Source organism: Quercus lobata, chromosome 6, assembly GCF_001633185.2.
Source record: "Quercus lobata isolate SW786 chromosome 6, ValleyOak3.0 Primary Assembly, whole genome shotgun sequence".
NCBI classification, from domain to species: domain Eukaryota; kingdom Viridiplantae; phylum Streptophyta; class Magnoliopsida; order Fagales; family Fagaceae; genus Quercus; species Quercus lobata.
In genome coordinates this window covers 735,543-741,542 of record NC_044909.1, presented here as the reverse complement: position 1 = coordinate 741,542, position 6,000 = coordinate 735,543, and the positions used below count along the sequence as shown (strand labels likewise).

Here is a 6,000-nt window from a genome sequence, read left to right as displayed (position 1 = left end):
AAAAAAAAAAAAAAAATTTCCATAGAACTCGAGTCTATGAAACTCGAGTTCTACTGGAAAAAACAGAGGAAAACAGAGCAACCCTCTTGGACCTCTCTGAGTAAACAGAGCAAAACCAAGGAAAAAATTTTTTCTAGTGGAACTCGAGTCTATGAAACTCGAGTTCTACTGGAAAAAATAGAGCAAAACAGAGCACCCTATTGGACCTCTCTAAGTAAACAGAGCAAATTGAAGAAAAAAAATTTTCCAGTGGAACTCGAGTCTATGAAACTCGAGTTCCACTGGAAAAAACAGAGCAAAACAGAGCAACCCTATTGGACCTCTCTGAGTAAACAGAGCAAAACGAAGGGAAAAAATTTTCCACGGGAACTCGAGTCTATGAAACTCGAGTTCCACTGGAAAAAACAGAGCAACCTATTGGACCTCTCGGAGTAAACAGAGCAAAACAAAGAAATAAATGAAATCTGGAACTCGAGTCTATAAAACTCGAGTTTTAGTATTTGATTCTCGAGTTTTATAGACTCGAGTTCCCCTGGAAAATTTTTTATTTTATTTATTTAATTTTGTTAAAGAGAGGAACTCGAGTCTTATATACTCGAGTTCCATGAGGATTGAAATTTTTTTATTTTTTTATTTAATTTTGTTAAAGAGAGGAACTCGAGCCTTATAGACTCGAGTTCCATGAGGATTGAAAATTTTTTATTTTTTTTATTTAATTTTGTTAAAATTTTTTATTTTATTTTTTTAATTTTGTTAAAGAGAGGAACTTTTATGAGGATTGAAAATTTTTTATTTTTTAATTTAATTTTGTTAAAATTTTTTATTTTATTTATTTAATTTTGTTAAAGAGAGGAACTCGAGTCTTATAGACTTGAGTTCCATGAGGATTGAAATTTTTTTATTTTTTTATTTAATTTTGTTAAAATTTTTTATTTTATTTATTTAATTTTGTTAAAGGTGACAATTGTTGTTCTTCTCTAGAAATTAGCTTTTTAGAACTTTTGAAGGGAAAAAGTTCTGTTTATGTTTTGTAATTTTGTTTTTAACCACTTGGCCTCCTTTTATGTGGAGTAGATGTGTACACTGGGATTTTTTTATTTTTATTTTTCTTTTTAACTTTAATTGATTGAGCTCCTGTGTTACCCAAACCCCAATGCCAATACTATTAACTCTAAATTATATAATAAATACACGTTTCATAAATGGTCCTCCTCATGGAAGTAGCTTTTGCCGCACTCAGTCTTCAATTAATTGGAATCACCGGCTCCTATATTGTTATGCCTTCCAGCTAGCATTATTGCTAGGTTATATTTAGATACTTTGCATATGACTGATCATTTTAAATTCATATATACTCTAGATTCGATTATGAAATTTTAAAATTTTTATGCGCATTGTAACCTGTAGATGCATTGCATTGAATAAACTATTCCACTCCATAACACCAAATGAGTGCTTTTGACAATATAGTGAAATGATCTTAACTCCAAATAATATGAGACACAAGGTTTTGATCCAAAAAATGTGTCAACTACATAGTTCTCTCTATACAAAACATAAAATTCCTGCCAATCAAGGCTTAAATATCCACATCTCAATACATTGTTCTCTCTATACAAAATTTGCAATCACACTAAGAAATGGCACGGAAAAGAAAGTTATCCACCCTTTTAAGACGGTAACCAAACCAAGATAAGGTGGCAATGACAATGTTGGTCTAAAATCCCCCCATTCAACTTCCAACTGTCAGGCATTGGAGATGGCTTGAGAGAGTCCTTTGAAATCGTCATGATGGTACCTAATACAAATCACAAACAGAATTTTATCACATTTCCCATATAATGCAAAAACAAAAATCTATCATTCATATATTTATCAATTTAATTAATTATATAGTTTTTGCAAACTATTTAGTTTCTTTACAAAGAAAACGAGGCCAAGAATACTAGCTAAGTAATAGAAAAAAGAAATAAATATTTGCAAGAGCCTCTTTGAAATAATACCATCATTCAGTATTGCGATTATCAAAAGCATGAAAGGTGGGAACTTATCTTCCCATATCAAAGCTAGAAGCACAAAACCAAGCTGCAAAAAGGTTGCGTTAACGAATTATAAGAAAGTTGAAACCAAAAAGCAAGAATTAAACCTTTAGCCAGACCAGCTAGTGAAAATGAACTAAACAATATCAGTTTTAAATGCAAAATACTCCTAGCTTACCAATGTCCTTATGGTTATGGAGATAGCATATATCTGTATATTCATGCAAGCTAATTAGTTTTACCATTAAACAAAAAATATATACAAACAAAACTATGGAAAAAACACATGACAACTTATGTGTAACAATCATGTTTGGTACTACAAAAGTTTCTGATATATTTTGCATGCTTATCGCGTAGACATAAAAATGACAAGTAACAACTTTAAGTCTAGGAATCAACCTTCCAGGGTGATATTGAGAAGCAAGTTCTTGTTTGAGCTTATGAAATGGGAAAAGCACTTGCTTTTCAGCGTACGATCCTGAATTTGAAGGAGGTTCACACTTTAGATGAATATCAAATGTAAATCCAACTTACATTATTTATGTCTTTATCAATTTTTCCCTGGTCGATGCATCTTCTGGCGCTCATGCATACGGTGCTGAAGCAAATGCATCTTCTGCATCGAATGTTGACGAGCTTCATCAAGAAATCTCAGTTCGTTCAGTAGTAGTCATAATTCCATTGATTATTGTGTGGACACACACACATATTCCTTGGAGTATTTTCTAGAAAATCCATAGAGGAGGTACAAGAGAAGAAGATGTTGCTGGAAAAGCTACAAGTCAGAATGAATGAAGCAGAAGCAAAGGCCAACAAGCTTAAAGTGTCATTGGAGAATCTATGTGGTATACTAACAAGGTTTTTACATTTCATATTTTGTTTTTATTATAAATAATTCCAATCATTGAGGACATTTTTCTTCCATAATAATATGTTAGAGCTCAATCAGACGATGGGAAATATCTATCGTAGGAAAAAGCAGAACATGATCTGATAAAGCTTGAACAAGCCCTGCATGATGAAGAAGCGGTCTGCCTTCTTTTCCTGGACTCTTCACCTTCCAATGCTTCAAGAGGGTTGATATAACAGTGATATTTGTGCCTACAAATAAAGCAATAATTCTAATCAAAACCCAATGCAATTGAAATTTTGAATATGTATGTCATAATAGTTTTTTTTTTCAAAACATTGAATGTAATATTTGCCTAAAACGAGTATGTTTCTCAATGAAGGAATACAACTGGCTGCAACGTCGTAGTACTAAGTGCACAAAACTTAGTTATATTTGTGGGATTTTTCAGTGGTTAAGGTTGAACCCACAACTACTTTTGGTGAAAGGCACTTGTCATTGCAACAAGGCTTGACCACTAGTGCAACTGCTAATTCAGACCACTAGAGCAAGGCTTGATTCAAGGCACGATTTATATGTGCAACTGCTAATTCTCACTCTTAACATTTTCAAAACGCATTATTAAAAGAAATTAATTTTAAAAGCCAATCGACCATACCTTAACCCTTTTCAAAAGATCTTTTGCATTATTGTCATGCTTGAAGTGTTCTCTTACACGCTACAAATAGACAGAACAAAGATGGTAGAGCACAAAATTTAGGAATTTGATGATTTATAGGGTCCCTTGAGCATACTTTGCAATAGCCTCATAGTGTCCAAAAATTCACCCTATGTTTGGATGGGGCAGTTCCAAACTTACCCTAAAGGATGTGGGCCAATGAAATTAAGGTCCTACCAATTTAATCATATCAACATGGTAATGGGTTGCAGAAGTCGAACATCATTTATCCAAAATGTGTAAAGTAGTGGCATGACTCCCCAAAGTGATGGGGAATCAATCTACCTAAGAGGCATTAATTAGAGCTAAATGGATAAAAGGAAACAACATACCTCTAGTATTTTATTGAAAGCCTTTGCCAAGGCTGGTTTAATATCAGCGAGATGTAGCTTTCCACTTTCATAGTAAGCAACCAATTCTTCAAAGCTTTCGAACCTCTTGGATTGTAGAGAAAATTTACATTGCAAGAAAACAATCTGAGTTACTATTCCCAATGGAAAATGATTTTGGAAAAATGGCGCAAGCAACTATAGGTCTATTCTTAAGGAGCACGGACTTTGAACAAGATGCAAGGGTTGACATGCATGTGAAAAGGCAGATGTCGTACCATTAACTAAATAAAATAAGTAAAGCTTTCATAATAAAATCCTTATGACTTACTTGTCACCACCATTCTTTGCACTGCGCTCTACTACAAACTTTTTAAACCAAGGTAAAATGAGGTACTTCACATACTCCAAGCATGGATTCCCTTCCACAATATCTGGAGGACAGTATGCTCTCTTTATCTTCAAATTTACTTTCGCCTACAACATGGAGGCAGACTAAATCTAAGGTTAACCTAGTTTATAATCCAGTATCATTATGCTATGCGCAACTAATAAAGAAAACACTATGTAGCCCCCTATATGGCAATTTGATACCCCTATACATGCACCCTACCTCGTCATCTTCCATAAAAGTTGAAGATAGTGGATCACTTTTCGACATCTTCTCCTGACCTTGTTGTAAACTGGGTAACATGTTTGTAAATGACCAGTAAGCAAAACAAATAAAGACCACACATAAGCACATTGCATGCATGGGTAGTGCATTTGTGCTGCAGTGAACTCGTCCTCATCACTTCGACCTATAATGTGACCACACCTTCAGCAAAATATAATAGAAGTAAAAATAACGACTACATCACCAGCATATTAAAGTAATAATAATAATAATCATCATACCATAATTCACGTTTTTGTCCTTGAAACCGTATTCCTTTGTGCTATATCCATCACAAGAGGCTAGTACTCATGAGCTTGATTCGGTTTATCTCGTTCGACGACCGCAGAAACTCCACCTTCCCTCCATCAGTATCCATCCCAACGGCCTTCCAAATCTGAATGAGGTAGCGCCCAACAACATCAATTTTCTTCAACTGACCTCCCAGTAGATTGGTTAGCTTGGCAAACCAATCTACAATCCATATTTTCACTCTACACCCAGCAGATGTCAACTTGTTCACATTTATTTCTAATAAAAACAAAATATGAAATGTAAAAACCTTGTTAGTATACCACATAGATTCTCCAATGACACTTTAAGCTTGTTGGCCTTTGCTTCTGCTTCATTCATTCTGACTTGTAGCTTTTCTAGCAACATCTTCTTCTCTTGTACATCCTCTTTGGATTTTCTTGAAAATACTCCAAGGAATATGTGTGTGTGTCCACACAATAATCAATGGAATTATGACTACTGCTGAACGAACTGAGATTTCTTGATGAAGCTCGTCAACATTCGATGCAGAAGATGCATTTGCTTTAGCACCGTATGCATGAGCGCCAGAAGATGCATCGAGCAGGAAAAATTTGATAAAATTTAAAGGACCTGCATAGTCCAGCCCATAACAGACCTGCAGATTCTAGCCCATAAAGGACCTGCATTTGGGAAGTTAAAGGAATAAAGTTTAAAACAAATTTATGCAATAGGTCTTCCATGAAATAAGAAAAATCAAAAGAATTTAGTTATTACATAATAATGCAATAAGTATGGGATAAAAATTATGTTACGAACAAAGTAATAAGCAATAGCCACTGTAGCACATACACCAATTATGTTAGTGATCTCGAACAGAAATGAAGATTACAAAATTAAAAACATCCTCTAATCCAATCAATTGACAAGTCGCTCATCTAGGAAGTTGTACTGCACATAAGGAAATAACCTAAGAAATAACACCTAAGATACAATATCTGGAAGACTAAAATTTTGTAGTATTTTTGTATTTTTATTTTTTATTTTTTACAATTCAAGCCACAAACGAATCCTAAATTTTAGGATTTCAGATTCTCTACTAATGGCCTATTGGACCAGCACAGTTTCCCATTGCATTGAAAATAAAATAAATA

At 34.0% G+C, this 6,000-nt stretch overlaps 1 pseudogene; it reads right to left on the bottom strand.

The window, feature by feature from the left end:
• Positions 1 to 1,670: 1,670 nt before the first annotated feature.
• Positions 1,671 to 5,227, bottom strand: LOC115994585 (annotated as a pseudogene).
• Positions 5,228 to 6,000: the final 773 nt, after the last annotated feature.